This window comes from Periplaneta americana, chromosome 8 (genome assembly GCF_040183065.1).
Source record: "Periplaneta americana isolate PAMFEO1 chromosome 8, P.americana_PAMFEO1_priV1, whole genome shotgun sequence".
NCBI lineage: Eukaryota > Metazoa > Arthropoda > Insecta > Blattodea > Blattidae > Periplaneta > Periplaneta americana.
The window spans coordinates 177,796,750-177,813,233 of record NC_091124.1 but is presented as its reverse complement, the minus strand read 5'-3'; the positions used below and the strand labels follow the sequence as shown (position 1 = coordinate 177,813,233).

General features: G+C 37.0%; 1 protein-coding gene across 7 annotated transcripts in view; it reads right to left on the bottom strand.

Moving 5' to 3' along the window:
• DAAM (disheveled-associated activator of morphogenesis-like protein) overlaps window positions 1-16,484 on the bottom strand; it is a 1,051,518-nt gene that overhangs the window by 479,797 nt on the left and 555,237 nt on the right. For all 7 annotated transcript variants that reach the window (XM_069834114.1, XM_069834116.1, XM_069834117.1 and 4 more), the window contains one exon: window positions 1,030-1,085. The gene's annotated coding sequence lies outside the window, so the exon portion shown is untranslated. The remainder of the gene's footprint in view (window positions 1-1,029; window positions 1,086-16,484) is intronic.

Here is a 16,484-nt window from a genome sequence, read left to right as displayed (position 1 = left end):
ACTGCTAACCCCTGTTATGTGCAAAAAAACGCTTAATGTGGGCAAAATTATATCAACACTGGACAGTGAATGACTGGAAGAATGTACTTTTTTCCGATGAGTCTCATTTCGAGGTCCACGGCCACCGTGTTTCTTACGTACGGAAAGGATCCGAAAAAGTAACAGCAGCTCATCTCCAACAAGCACCCAAATACCCCCCTGAAGTAATGTCTTGGAGTTGTTTTACACATGAAGGGCCTGAAGCATTAATACCTATCAAGGGAATGATGAATTCTGACAAATATATTCACTTATTGGAAACCAGAATCGCACCCCAGCTGCAAAAATCATTTCCGGATGGCAGAGGTGTGTTCCAACAAGACCTGGCACCATGCCATACGTCTCGAAAAACTACAGAATTCTTCAACAAGAAGAATATTCAGGTACTCCGCTGGCCAGGCAACTCACCCGACATCAACCCCATTGAGAACTTGTGGTCAATTTGCAAAAGAAGAATGCAAAAAATGGATTGTTCTACAAAGGAGAAGATCATTTCTGCCCTCATTGGTGTATGGTTTCGCGATGAAGAAATGAAGAATATTTATGGGAAATTAGTGGAATCCATGCCAAATCGTCTCAGAGCTGTTATTAGGAACAAGGGAGGCCAGATAGATTACTGAGGTATGTCTTAGATCTTTTTTTTTTATCCCGTTTGAATGTTTTTGCATAAGTAATTACGTTGTTCGGATTCATTTGCACGCTACTGTATATAAGTATGTGCAACAGCAACTATTTACCCGCGGCCGCATTGAAGAATCTGTTTACTATAGCCTACACTTCTTACATCATGCATCAAAACTACTGTATGTCACTACGCATTTATTAATAACTGTATATTTGGTATAAGTTGTCCTTCAGGGCAACCTTATTTTAGCGGAAGTTTGTTTAAATAAATAAAAAATACGTATCATTAAGACTAATTCTTGTTTTAATAATGTGTAATTTCCTTTATGTGAAATTATCCAGACGGTTAATTTCCAAATATCTTACCTTATAATGCGCTCAGGAGTATTTACATACTTCATTCTTCTTTGTATTTAGAACATCTGAAAATAAAGAGAAAAAAAAATCAGTTTAAAAGTAACTGAAGTTTAAAAACAATATAAATATTACGATTTCATTTTCTACGACACTTTTACCGCTTAGTAGTTACTTACTTACTTACAAATGGCTTTTAAGGAACCCGAAGGTTCATCGCCGCCCTCACATAAGCCCGCCATCGGTCCCTATCCTGTGCAAGATTAATCCAGTCTTTATCATCACTTATTGTAGGGATTCGTAACAAGCTGTTTTTTACGGTGATGGGTTGTTAGCCCTTCGCCCAGCCACCAAGCTGAAGGACCACCCCTTATCGGCTGTCCACGACTGCTTATTCAATATATTCGCAGCTACCCTCCATATCTGGAGGCCGTCTCCTCTATCCGCAACCTGAGGACGAGCCATGCCGTGGTGATAGGGACCCACAATACATGGACCGCTTAGTAGTAGTAGTATTTATTTATTTATGCTCGACCATGCCGAAATGTAGTAATTAAACATCTGGTAGCAGTCCTTTAATGCATGTCATTGAAGTACACCTACTCATTAAAGTACAGGTCTTCAGCCAATGATAACTCAGCTTACATGTGTTCAGCCAATGACAAGTCAGTTTTGTACCGTTATAAAACCGCAAGTATCGATTATTCTCGGATATGCAATCGAAAGAGAATTAGCGAAAAGTCGCGGAGGCTGGAAATCCAATACTGTCGCAGAAGGTTATGTTCTGTTACTACAATAATTAGCGTTAATTGTAAATAATATTCAAATAAATTCAATTTTTCATCTCGTTTTTCAATGTCGAATTCAATAATCAAGGTTATAATATTGTAATATTATCAAGTTTAACGGGACTACGTCAAGGTCAATGACATTATTGTTCCTCGGAAAAAATCAATACTTTCGCGTCTGCGCACATCTCACAATTCACGACCTAGAACAATGTCACTTCCGATCTTGTCAGATACAAATAAAATGTATACATCTGAATACCGGTAATTTCAAGATAGAAATATGGTCGACCATAAAAAGTCGTATGAAACTCGCCTATTATGGTAATTAAGAAGCTCGTATGAAAATTATGAAACTCGCTTCGGCTCGTTTCATAAATATCCATACTCGATTCTTAATTACTATCATTATGCGCTCGATGCATAATGTACTATTAACCTTGTAGAGATAAAAATGAAAGTACGACAAGATTACCTGACTAATGAAAGCTAGACATTTTATCATAGAAGTTAAGAACAAAGAATATTTTTGTATCTACTGAATTACAAATTAAACCTACAATAACAAAAATCTATAGTAATGAAATTACCCGATACTGAAATATTTTGTGATAGATTAAGAGAACTATTTACAAGAAACCATGTCTGAACGAGTTTCAATTACTGACCAAGTGCCTAATAAGTTTGCGTTTGAATTCAATTTTATTTCGACAGTCCCTGATGCTAGCACGTAACGAATTCCAGAGTCTTGGCAGGGCTATTGTGAAAGAGGATGAGTATGACTACTATTCTATGAGGAATTTGAGGATGTTTTGTCCACTACTTTACGTACACGGACATTTCGTCCACGACAATTTTTCGTTCAATGCTAGTTCGTCCACCACCTTACGTCCACAATCATTTTTCATCCAGGCTATAATACTTAAACTATGTTACGTAGGTACACGATCATTTTTAATCCAATATTACACTTCGTCCAGTACTCAAGATCTCCCGTTTAATCCAAGCAGAATAAAAATACGCTATCAACAGCAGTAACGTACGCAGAATTTTTTTAAGGGGGGTGGACGGTCATTATTAAAATCGTTTACAATTTACCTTATCTGTATTTTTAATGTTGTGCATTATTACTGTGTATTTACAAAACAGTTATATTATTGGTTGTTCTGTATTGTTGTGAAACTTGGACTCTCACTTTGAGATGTGAACAGAGATTAAGGGTGTTTGAGAATAAGGTTCTTAGGAAAATATTTGGGACTAAGAGGGATGAAGTTACAGGAGAATGGAGAAAGTTACACAACACAGAACTGCACGCATTGTATTCTTCACCTGACACAATTAGGAACATTAAATCCATTCGTTTGAGATAGACAGGGCATGTAGCACGTATGGACATATCCAGAAATGCATATAGAGTGTTAGATGGGAGACCGGAGGGAAAAAGATCTTTGGGGAGGCCGAGATGTAGATGGGAAGATAATATTAAAATGGATTTGAGAGAGGTGGGATATGATGATAGAGAGTGGATTAATCTTGCACAGGATAGGGACCGATGGCGGGCTTATGTGAGGGCGGCAATGAACCTGCGGGTTGCTTAAAAGCCATTTGTAAGTAAGTGTATTGTTATTGTTATTGTTATTATTATTATTATTATTATTATTATTATTATTATATTACTAAAATAAAAACTGTCAAATATACAAAACGTTAAACGAACGTTTCATAATAAACTCAGAACTTAAACTAACCAACGGGTGAATACCGCTCTTAAAATGAGTTTAAAATCGACAATACACAATATTTAACATATGCACTGAAGAACTGTCAAAACGACCTTTTCAATATGTTTCACAACAAGTTAAATTTCATATTGTGTCGACTTCATTTTATTACAAGATCAGTACTAGACGGTAGATCTCTCTATAATAAAGGCAGCAGTGTTATAATTCGAACGTGCCACAGCACCAATCACAGGGATTATATTGAAGGAGGGGTATAGTTGGCTCGGAAACATGACGGCCTCTGTTCTTGGAATTGGTAATCCCTCATAAACCCCCATCCTCTACTCAACCCCTAGCCGCATGGCAGAAATACAATAGATCCCAGCATTGCCAAATCTAGTAGTCATTGCCTCTACCTGTTGGGTTTCACCCATTCTCAGTGTCTTTGTCGACGTGTTGTTTTATGCCGTTGTGCGCTTCAATATGTCTAATTTATTCCGGCCATGATTAATGAGTGTTGGAGCAGATGATCCGCAGTCAGGCCTCCTGATACACCTGAAGATCCAGGACCATCACGACAAGAACACCGTCGAAGAAAACACAATATCTTATTTGCAGAGGAGCGTAGCTAAGAAAACAAAGTGTTAAATTGTGTCTAACGTTAGAAATTCTATCCATAAAGTAATCGAAAGTTCAGGCAGTTTAATAAGTATAAATCTTAATCACTTAACATCGGACGCAACCGGCGGAGTTGGATATATGGGCATAGAAATTAAGAATTACGGTTCACAAACTAAAGAGAAAGTAAACAAATTAAAACATAATTCGGTAAGATAGACGATTTTATACGTGATTTACTTCGCCGAACAGTATGTGAACAGTACGCGAAAGAGATATCGCCAACAGCAACACCGTCCTTAGCAACCTAAATAATGACATTATTCACAGCAATGCTTAAAAGTTTTGTAACTTACAGCAGTGAATTAAATGTTTTTAAATCACTCTACATGACAACCAACATATTAGCAATAGTAAAATGAATATATATGAACTTCTTCGCCAACAACACAGTACAAAGAAAAGCCCTACAATTTAAAATTAAATTTACATACCAGTAATGAATAAAATATTGTATAGCATACTAGAGTAAACAGATTTTATGCGTTCGTGGAAATTATCACCCAAGGCGAAGTTGATAAAATCTAACTTTACCCTTTTGTACTATAAATTCTATAACTATTCAATGATCACAGTTTCAGAAAATTTTACCGGCGCAACATTCTTAATTAAGTATAAAATTCTGGAACTTCAATAACATGAGAATTTAACACTTATTATAGAAGTCTGCATTTTTTTGTTTATTTAGGCAAAACATGTTAGTGAAAATATAAATATAAAGTGTTTTTAAAATAAGTTTGTTCACTTTTATACCAATTTTGTTTTAGTAATTATAAATTAAGGTATATTTACAAAGATAATATAGTCTTTCTGAAAATCTCGGTTTCACGGAACACAGTTTGAAAAACGTTCGCAAATCACAATGACTTCAAGAATTGGCAACTCGGCTAAGGGTTTATCCCTTGCGCGTGCCTGCAGTTAACTGGTGAAGGGGATGAGGGAAGGTCGTCATGTTTTGATTTGATGTAGATTTTGTTACTCTGACAGTGAAAAATTAGAGAAGAGGAAAACGATTGTGGATAACGAAAATATTCAGATCTAAATATGTACTTAAGTTGAAGGTTCAAAATACGGTAATAACCCCCCTCCTTTGCGTATGCCCCTCATCAACAGTGTGTTGTCAATTGTTAGTATTCACTGCATTACGACATCCGCAACAAATTTTTAGTGTATCCAACATGGCGCGCGTTATTACTACATCAAGGGGTAAAAATATTCTAGTGTGCAATAATTATTACTGCTACTACTTTCATTCATTTAACAAATATTAGAAGAAAAACGAGAGAATTGTAATGTTCAAAGATAACAACATCGACCAGTACTTGCGCTCCATAAGTTAAGCTACAAGCTTGAGGGGAGAGGATGGTATTTTTTTTTTAACTTTTTTCCTATTTGGTGTAAAATATTATTTTTTTTTTGTATGTAGAGAGCTCATAGGTGTGGCAACTCAACCAAATAAAAATATTTTGAAAAAAAATTATTTGGGGGCCCAAATTTGAAAAAAAAATATACCCAATGCAGGATTGTACTAAAACCGATATATCTAAACCGTTTTTAAAGATAGATTCAAACAGTTTTTTGCAATGTATTTGCAAACGCATGTTCTACAAACTGTCTGTAACAGAATTTTGATACTAGTCCCTACGTTCGTAAAATAAACAATTAAATTTTAATAACAATTTTCTGATTTCCTTTCTTGCAAACAAACGGATGTATTTTTTAAATGAAATCAATTAACAAAATTCTGTTACAGAGAAAGATTTCCTAATAGTCTAAAGAATGTGTGTTCTAAATTTCATGCATGTATCTTTAATAGTTCAGAAATTATATCCATTTTTGTCTGGCAATGTAGCAAAAAAAAAAAATGAAGTTACTTGAAACCGATAAAAGCGGGCGTGTGATTTAAAAATCCATAGCGCAGGAAGTTTAAAAATGACGTCTCAACATCCGATAAGGGCACAAATACCCACAAAATGTTATGCAATGCATTCCACAGATATCAAAGGGTATTTTAAAGAAAAAAAAATTTGAAAATTTAATTTACCGGAAACAACAATAAAAGTGGGCAAGTGATTTAAAAATCCATAACGCAGGAAGTTTAAAAATGGCGACTCAACATCCGATAAGGGCACAATGTTATGCTATGCATTCCACACATATCACAGGGTATTTTAAAGATTTTTTTTTTAATTTATTCATTTTTCACCAAAAAATACCATCCTCTCCCCTTAAATCACACACGGAAGGTGAGGAAGAAAATAAAGATAACCATCATTTATCCATAGAGAATTTAATTCTTTCATCCGTTCCTTCCTGACTCTCATCATAATTCTGATACAAAACTAGACTTTCAGAAGCAGCGTAACTTTCTAGTCATGTAGTCAAGAGGACTTAAAGGCCATACTTAAATAAGGCAGAACAAACATGTACAGCGTGACTACAAAAAAAATACCCCAACTTTGAAGAGCTATACTTACAATACTGGAAAATTTACATCCTGGGTTCACCATTCCCTTCAATAATTAGGCCTACTTTGTAAGGTTTAATTCTGATTTCTATAACTTCACAAATGTTCAATGCGGCCGCCACGAAAACCCGATCAATATCAACTCGATAAACAAACTCACTTCACATCCTGCTGGAAAATGAAGTCCCCAGCTTTTCTTCTAGTTGAGGAAACAACCTGTGTTGCAGCATTTCCAAGTAAGAATTTCCATTAACAATGTGTGCTTTAAAAAGAATGGGCCAAACATTTTTTCTTTGGATACGGCACAAAACACATTAACTTTGGAGGAATCGAACTCTTGTTCAATCGTTTCATGAGGATTCTCTAAATCCCAAACCTGTACGTTATGACGGTTGACTCTTCCGTTGGTATGAAATGTCGCTTCATCACTAAACACAAGCTTAGATGAGAAGAAATCGTTTTCTGCGATCTGACTGAGAACAAACACACAAAAATCAATTCTCTGCTTTTTATCCTACAACAACTCTCGGCAACCAACCATACGAAACTTCAGAACATCACCTTCACAATGATATGTCCAGTGACGCTCTAAGTTGTTATGTTGCCCAAATACAGCCTTTCAAAGTTGGGATATTATTTTGCAATCACGCTGTATATTCATTATCGATGGATGCAGTTCAGTCTCCTCAATTTTGATGATGAGAATCGAACGAAAGTCCTTTGGAGTTGTAGCGGAAATGCTAGACGATTATGAAGATGAGAATAATAAAATAATTCATGAATGAATCATCAATTAATGAATGAGCCAATCGATAAATCAATGAATAAATGAATCAGTGAATGAATGAATGAATGAATAAATCAATAATCAATGAATGAATACATACATCAGTGATGTCAAAGCAAGCGCAATTTTCTGACCTTGACGTCATGCGCGGGCAGCAAGCGCTAAGTATGAAAAGAGGAAGGGTCGTGTATATGAATAAGCAGCCTGTTGGATTAAGAAAATAGTGGTGCACAAACTTCAGACGGAACGTGAAATTTTATGTCTTTATTTTTAGATGGCTTCTTTCTGTTTGATATTATGTATATTGTCTGTAAAACAAAAGTACTAATACCAATTTCTTAATATTGCACTTGTGTTTTAAATGTTAATAACATAATAGAGAGTTAAGAAGGAATATTCACATAAATTCCATAATAGTACAACTATAATGTACTAAATGGATGAAACACATCATTCATAAAGAAAGTGATAACCCCCCCCCCCAAAAAAAAAGAGATTGAGTATGACATGATAAGTTGGAATTGATATTGATGGTACCTTTAGCCTTATAAAAGTAATCAATAAACTAATCAAAACAATATTACAGTACAAAGCAAAGTTACTTAGGTGCTGTATATGTTTTAAGTGTAACTTATATTCCATAACAAAACCCTTATCGCATTATGCTTTTAAGGTGATATTGGTGAGCAACTTCCTGTCATCAGAATATTAAATTATTTTCTCGAAATGTGCTAAAGCTATAGAGCTGACATTTTTACAACACATGGGCACGTATTTTTTGCTTATTAAGTAACAGTATTTGCTTTGTTAATTCATTTCCTTACAAACAATTTCCATGCGAATATTTTCAAAATTTTCAATACACCATCTTCAGTAATACGTATTTACGGTATATTATATTTACGAAAACATTCTGTAAGGCTACTAAATAAATAGGCCTATACATGAAAATTTCACTGTTCTATACGAAATGTTGATAAATATTTCTTTTGAATAAAAAATCAAACTTGTGAAAAATGAGCATTAAAATCAAAACTTACATTTTTATAATGCACTTATACTTCTCAGGCAAATCTAAAAATTAACATGGTTACAGTTTTAATAAGTTCTCTTCCCTTTATCTACTGAATCAGTGCTGGCCATCCCTGAATATAGCTCGACCAAGCGGCATATACTACCTCTTTCGTCTGTCTCTTTCCTTTCCGCTGTAAAGCGCTCAGGCTCTCCTGGGCTCTAAAGCGCGCGCTTGCTCCTGTGGGCATCAATTGACATGCCTGTCCTACGATATCTCTCGGCAACCAACTATACGAAACTTCAGAACATCACATTCATAATATGTCCAGTGACGCTCTAACTTGTTATGTTGCCTAAATATAGCCTTTCAAAGTAGGGATATTATTTTGCAATCACGCTGTACATTCATTATCGATGGATGCAGTTCAGTCTCCTTAATTTTGATGATGAGAATCGAACGAAAGTCCTCTGGAGTTGTAGCGGAAATGCTAGGCGATTATGAAGATGAGAATAATAAATGAATTAATGATTGAATCATCAATTAATGAATGAACCAATCGATAAATCAATGAATAAATGAATCAGTGAATGAATGAATGAATGAATGAATGAATGAATGAATGAATGAATGAATGAATGAATAAATCAATCAATAATCAATGAATGAATACATACATAAACAAGTATATAATATGATTTATAGACTGGAAAGCTTCACGGTAAGAACTTGGGCCTATGGTTTATCCCAGGCTCCGCCAAGTCGAGTCAAGATCGCGAGAGGGCGTACAGGCCTGCTTACGGCTTCCACTGCGGGCAGTACACTTGTACACTGCAGTCTATCAGTGGTGGAACCTATCGAGGTCGCTTGGGGGCACCGGTGCACTGCATTTTGCACCAGGAATATGTATGTGCTAAAAACATGAACCTTAGCAATGTAATGGATGTTGTTATGCGAACAATTAATTTCATAAGGTCTAAAGGATTCAATCACAGGGACTTCAGGGCACTGCTTGATGGTATTAACAGTATGAGGATTTACTCTACCATGCCGAGGTATGGTGGTTAAGTCGAGGAAAAATTCTGGAACGTTTTCTCGCACTTAGAAATGAAACTGCCTTATTTATGGATGTACATGGGAAACGTGTTAGAAGCCTTGGACATGAAAGAATATAGGGGAGAGTCGGGTAGTATCGGACATCGGGTAATATCGGACAGTGAGTTTCTTTCATCTACCACACGATGATAGTACCTGATTGAAATGGTTACGTTTCTGTGATGTCGCATAGAGAAACGTAACCATGTCATTCAGGTACTACCATATGGTGGTAGATGAAAAAAACGCACTGTCCGATACTACTCGATGTCCGATACTACCCGACTCTCCACTATAAGAATAATGCAACAATTGTGCGAAGGTCTCGAACGCAGATTTGAGGATATTAGAGAACTTGAACAACAATTTAAGATATTTGCAATATCTTTTTCAGTGAGTGTCCTGGATATTCCTGCTGAACTACAATTAGAAATACTTGATTTACAAAGCGATATTGAGCTAAAGGATGAGTATCAAAACAGAAAAAGTATTAACCATTTCTATACTTGTTTTCCACGAGAAAGGTTTCCTAAACAGTACAATCTTGTTGCAAGAACGTTGTGAATGTTCGGGGCAACCTAAAGTATGCGAAACACTGTTTTGTTTAATGAAGTTTACAAAGTCACGTCACAGAAACATCTAAGTGATGAACACTTGAAAGCATGTTTGCGATTGGGTGCTACTAAAACATTAGCTCCGAGAATTAAATAGCTGCTTAACAGAAAACTGCAAAAATCGCCGCAGATCTCTGATGTTTAAGAAAAAGTACTATTATTAGAGAATTGTATTTGAATAACAACGTTTGTACTGTTGTTTCATTTTGTTAATTGAATTGTATAGCAATGAGAAGAAAACGAACAGTATATTAATCTGTATAAAAGTGTTTATTTTGTTTTGTTTCATTATTGTGCAAACATGCAAAAATTTGTTTCGTATATAGTTAACTGTACAAAATTGTATGGAGTACTGTTTTTCAGTATAGTGCAATTAACAGTGAAAGCGTGCTTCAATTAAAAGCTGAAATTAATTTACATTCTTATCACAAATTTGCTTCACATACAGTACAAGTTCTTAGATCCGCCACTGTGGAAGCAGCTACCCTTGCCCGCAGCCGTACGTCAGGGCTTGAGGGTTTGTACGTACGCACGAGAGTGTAGTCACTTGACGCTGCCTGGTTTATCCGAACAGCGTGCACTTCGCACGAAATCGTGGTCAATATAGAACGTGTCGAGTGTTGTATGAGCAAAATTTAATCGTCCATTACGTTCAATTTCATACGTGTTGCTCCTTATAATTAAACTTAAGAGGAGACTTCCTAAGACAACACTGAACAAAGCGGTGAAAGAAGAGAAATTCTGAGGTCTTGTATCATGAAATCAACTCATAAGGTGAGTGCAACATTAAACTTACACTTGTTATTTTTTCTTTATCTAGTTCAAAAGGATGGTTAAATACAGCCAATTCACATGACTTACTACGGCACAGTGCTTACGGCTCGTTTAAGATATGAATCGCTCTAGAAATGTCAGATTTCTTCAAAATTTTGGAGTATGTATGGTAAGACTTTCCTGTGTTAAATTTCAACGCACCTCGTTTACATGTTTCGACCTATTTATGGGTCATCTTCAGAACTGGTCGTTGTTGGTCTTGGCTCCACTTGTTGTGTTTCCTGTGAGGGTGTGTTCTTGTGGTATAGTGTAGAGTCAAAGAGTGTGTGTGTTTTGATTTTTTCTTTTATTTTAGCTGGTTATTTAACTACGCTGTATCAACTACTAGGTTATTTAGCGTCGATGAGATTGGTGATAGCGAGATGATATTTGGCGAGATGAGGCCAAGGATTCGCCATAGCGTACCTTGCATTCACATTACGGTTGGGAAAAACCTCGGAAAAAACCCAACCAGGTAATAAGCCTAAGCGGGGATCGAACCCGCGCCCGAACGCAACTTCAGACCGGCAGGTAAGCGCCTTAACCGACTAAGCCACGCCGGTGGCTGTGTGTTTTGAAGTTGAGTTGAGCGTTGAGAATTTCGTTGGGGTGTATTTTTGTGCGTGTGTATATTTCATATTGTTCTATTGTGTTTAGTTTCTGGCTTTTTGGTTGGATGTGCACGTTACAAAGAACACATCACAGCCATAACAAAATTACAAAACACCTCCAAATATGCTGAACACATCACAAATGCTAACCACACCCACAAAGACATCAACATACTACACATCCAAACCTATCTTCGGACAGTTGACTAAACAACAACAACGTCTCTTCGGGATTTACTTCCTAACAGATCGCCTGAGTAAGGCAATACAAAACAAAACAAAAAAACACCCTATAGAAGGGATATAGATATAAGCCATCTGTAATTTTCTTCCGGGAATCGAACAAATATGGTCTAGATTTGTGGCATAAAATAGAATTTAAGCCCAGAGTATAAATTAGTTTAACATAATTGGAGCTTAAATTCAACTTTCTCAATTCTCTGTTGCACGACTTCACTGGAATTGTATCAAACAGAACCGCTCAGGGAGTTTCGATCGCCACATTTCCTATTACACTCCTCCGTAACTTCGGACTGAAATGAATTCCTGCATGATTTGCCTCAAACAGAGGAGCCAAGAGTGCAGCTTCCTGCTCCTCATCTTTGCTCGCTCCAGGGAGCATGGGCACCGCGTGTCAATCAAAGCCCCCCATGCGGACGGCAGACCCCAACCCCGTGTAATTACCGAGCACAGGCGCCTGAGTACTGCATTCCGCAAAACATCTCGTATTTCACATCAATTTCCCATTTTCACTTTTTCATTATACGAAGCATGAAGAGGAAGAAGTGTGACATGCAAAGTATCGATTTTGAGTTTATCATGGAAATTCACAGCATCCCTAATTATTACGAAAAAGTGCTATAACTCTTCTAGGAACGCTGCAAGGAACATCAGCGCAGCATAATCCTATATTACCCCGACTATTACACTTTTACTACGTCATATTGCTTTTGACCAATAAAACGGTACGAAAGGACATCTTTCAACCAATCATGGCCGCTTATCGCACAATTTTATCGCGTCCCTAGCATTTGTTTCTTTGACCTAAATGAGGGGTTGGAAAGCAATGGTGGATTGTTAATGTTTGGGTGAGGGGTTTGGACTTTTTCCATTGCTGGTTGTCACAATCAAAAAATTAAGACACAACGTTTCGAAGGGTGGTTCTCCCTTCGTCTTCAGGTGGAAGGAAGGAGAGAAGAGAAGAAACCTACTGTTGGGATCGTTACGTACAGCCATTCTCTGTGACTGATCGTTGATTTCTGGCTTCGGTGGAGATTCTAATTAAGAAAAACCCGAAGTAATTAGCAGTATGTTGGCACTAAACCAAACGGAATAAAGAAGATGGGCGTGAAGTGGCTAAAAAAATTGATGAAAGATACACAAAAGGAGGCAGTGGGGAACTGAAAAAATGAACAAGTGTTATGATACCGCGATGGAAAATAAAAGAAAGATAAAAAATGAAAAACTAGTAACAAAGGATATGAAAAAACTACTACTGCCACCTAGCGGTAGCAGACACTACTACTAACTACTAAACTGCAACACTAGGTTGCGTTGTCTAATGGTGGAGATGACCCCAGATGGTCTACGTGGTGTTGGTGACAGCATTCTTCCCCTTGTATTGAATATTTCTGATGTCTTGTTCAGCTATGGGTAACCAAATATCCGGAAGAATTAGATTAGGTTTACTAATGGCATTGTCCGAAAAACTCATATGTGCGGCTTCCATGTATTTCCTGTGTCAGAGAACGCTCAGTTTGTAGGATTGAAGTATTTTCCCATTTTATTTTGTGTCCGGACTCAAAGCTGTGTTGTACTATTCTTGATTTGTTTTTTTTGTGTGTCTTTCATCAATTTTTTAGCCACCTCACGCCCATCTTCTTTATTCCGTTTGGTTTAGTGCCAACATACCGCTAATGACTTCGGGTCTTTCTTAATTATAATCTCCACCGAAGCCACGAATCAACGATCAGTCATACAGAATAGCTGTACGTAACGATCCCAACAGTAGGTTTCTTCTCTTCTCTCCTTCCTTCCACCTGAAGACGAAGGGAGAACCACCCTTCGAAACGTTGCGTCTTAATTTTTGATTGTGACAACCAGCAATGGAAAAAAGTCCAAACCCCTCACCTAAACATTTGTTTCTTTGATTGCCAACATTTCAAATTGCACTGGTCTGGACGTCAAAAAAACAGAGAATTACAAACCACTCCAGTCGATGCACAGCACTTTCAAATATGACTCGCATTGGCATTCAAGAACAAGAATTAATAAAGATCACTGGTCATAGCTATGCATCTTCCCTGAAATCCTATTTACAAATAAATGAAGAGCACCATTCGGAAATCCTGAATAAGTTGAGGAATACACCATGTACATCAACGAGTTCCACTTCTTTTACGCACACGTCCAATATAAAATCAACTGAACCACCAACCATTAAAACATTCAAATTTGAAAATTATACTTTCAATAATTGTTCCTTTTAAAATTATTCATGTTTATTTTTTATTTCATCATCCTTAATTAAAACTTTTCTTATTTCATCATTCCTAATTATAACTTTTCAAACACGTGTTTATTATATTTAGGTTATGTTATAGCTTCTGCTGTGTGATATTATGAATAGTCACGTATCAGAGATTGTTTAATGCTAAAATTTATTGAAAATCATCTGTCAAGTGAGGTCGATTACTGAGATCCGGATAATTGAAGTGGGATGCAACTGTTTTAATAAAAATGAAACAATCAACAAAGACTTCTTGACTAGTAACCGTCCACAGAGTTCAATGAAGATTCTATAGTTGGCACAACTGATAACAAGAAAACAGCTAATCATAACACACTATTGCCATCTAGCAGAATACAATGGTACAATAATACATTTGAAAACAGTTCAGTATTTTCGTAAGTCAATATTTTATTGCATTAGAGTACTTCATTACTTCTAATCTTTATATACTTTCTTCTAATCGTGTAATAGTCAATTAAATCCCACTCGAGTTTTGCTTTTCTCTAGACAAATCAAAAACTCTTGTGAGATTACTGTTGATAAGCCTGCAGTAGCCCAATACAGCCTAGAAACGGGCCACAAGATAGATTTCGGCGCCATCACCATCTTGGACAAGACATCAGGTTACTGGGACTTGGTTATCAAGGAAGTCATCGAAATCCAGGTATATGGCAATAATTTCAACAGAGACGGGGGTCTACAGCTGAGTACAGCATGAAACCTGCCATCAAAACGCTTCGACTACCAGCACACGGCAGACAGTCGGGACCAGCAACTAGCTCCTGATTGGCCACCGCTTCCACCAACCACAATGCGCCTGGCGGGCGGGACTAGGAACTACTCCTGATTGGTCTGCAGCGGGAAGCCCTACTATTGCATATATACCGGCTAGACATGGTCCCACATCACTTCATTCCCTGAAGAAGATGGCAGAGTTAGCCGTCGAAAGCTTGGAAGCTAATCTCCAACTCACCTGGCTGAGAGCCCGAGAAGAGTTATTCTACATCAAACGCCAGGAAAGCCTCAAGTCATACAAGAAAAAGTACTTTAGAAGATGATACAGTACCTTCATATTGCCTCCAAAGATTTATTTTATTTGTAATTTTTCACAGTATGTAGAATAAACTGACAAAGAGTACAGTTCGTTTCGTATAAAATGTTTTCCTAGGATATGAAAATTATCATCACCATTTTCATCAATATCAGCAACAACAACAACAACGAGTAAACCTCAAGGGTTTGTTCCGATCTCAAGAGAGTATTGAGAACTGCTCAGTCAATCTTTTTACTGATCGTCTCACATTTCTGCTTCAAATTAATTTTTCCTCCAACACTGTAGAAACCACCTTTTAAACTGACATTTGTCCAAGTGTCATTCGGATTAACGCACAATTCACCGTCAAAACGACAAAAATTAAGCATCGAAGCTGAAATCAAGTCGTAGTAGTGACATATTTCTACGTCACGAAATGAATTTTCCCCCACGAATCCTGTATGGCTTAGCGATAGAGTTCTTTCTTCCTGTTTCAAAGACCGAGCTTCGAATTGCTCTACGTAAAATGCATGCGTGTAAACACAGAGTACACGATTATTCCCGAGCTATTCCGAGATGGGACTAGGAACGGATCTTTGCACTTACTTGGCCCATGTGAGCCCTATAAAGTATACGCGATTGTCCAAGTCCGACAGGTGGTCTGGGTGATATTCTTAAATCCAAAGTTGACAGGTGGGCCATCCTGCCTCAGCCCTGACAGAGTCAGCTCCATCCTCAGAGAGTACCTGATAAGCAGGAAGCGAAACTTGTTGCCCGATGAAACAGGTTTGCTGTAGATACGGGTTTGTTTACTTGCCTTGAGTAGTCATGGTCAGCGTTGGAGAGGGATAGGCAGAGACAACAGATCTCCGTATACTGACATGAAGCGTAGAATATGAATATAGTAGGCCTAATTCCTAATATTGTAGGTGAATCGGTAGGCAAATTAATTAATCATTTTAGTTTGGACTAAAAGACTGAAATATAAGAATCATTTAAGTATCTCTGTAAAATAGTGATTCAGAAAATTGAAAAATACGAATTACATGATTTATATTCACAGTTTGTAAATTTCAATGAATTATTTAACCCAGCAAATATTGTTGATAATGTTAATGCACTGACAGAAAGGGTGCACGCGTTCAAATCCTAATTGAGGCAACTTACCTGGTTGAGGTTTTTTCCGGGGTTTTCCCTCAATACAATGAGAGCAAATGCTGAGTGATCAATTTCATATTGTGGTATGCCGATAAGCTATTAATATTTGACTATAATTATTTATTTACTGTGCCACCTTTGCTTATCTTAAAAGTTAATAATTTACATTAACGTTTTC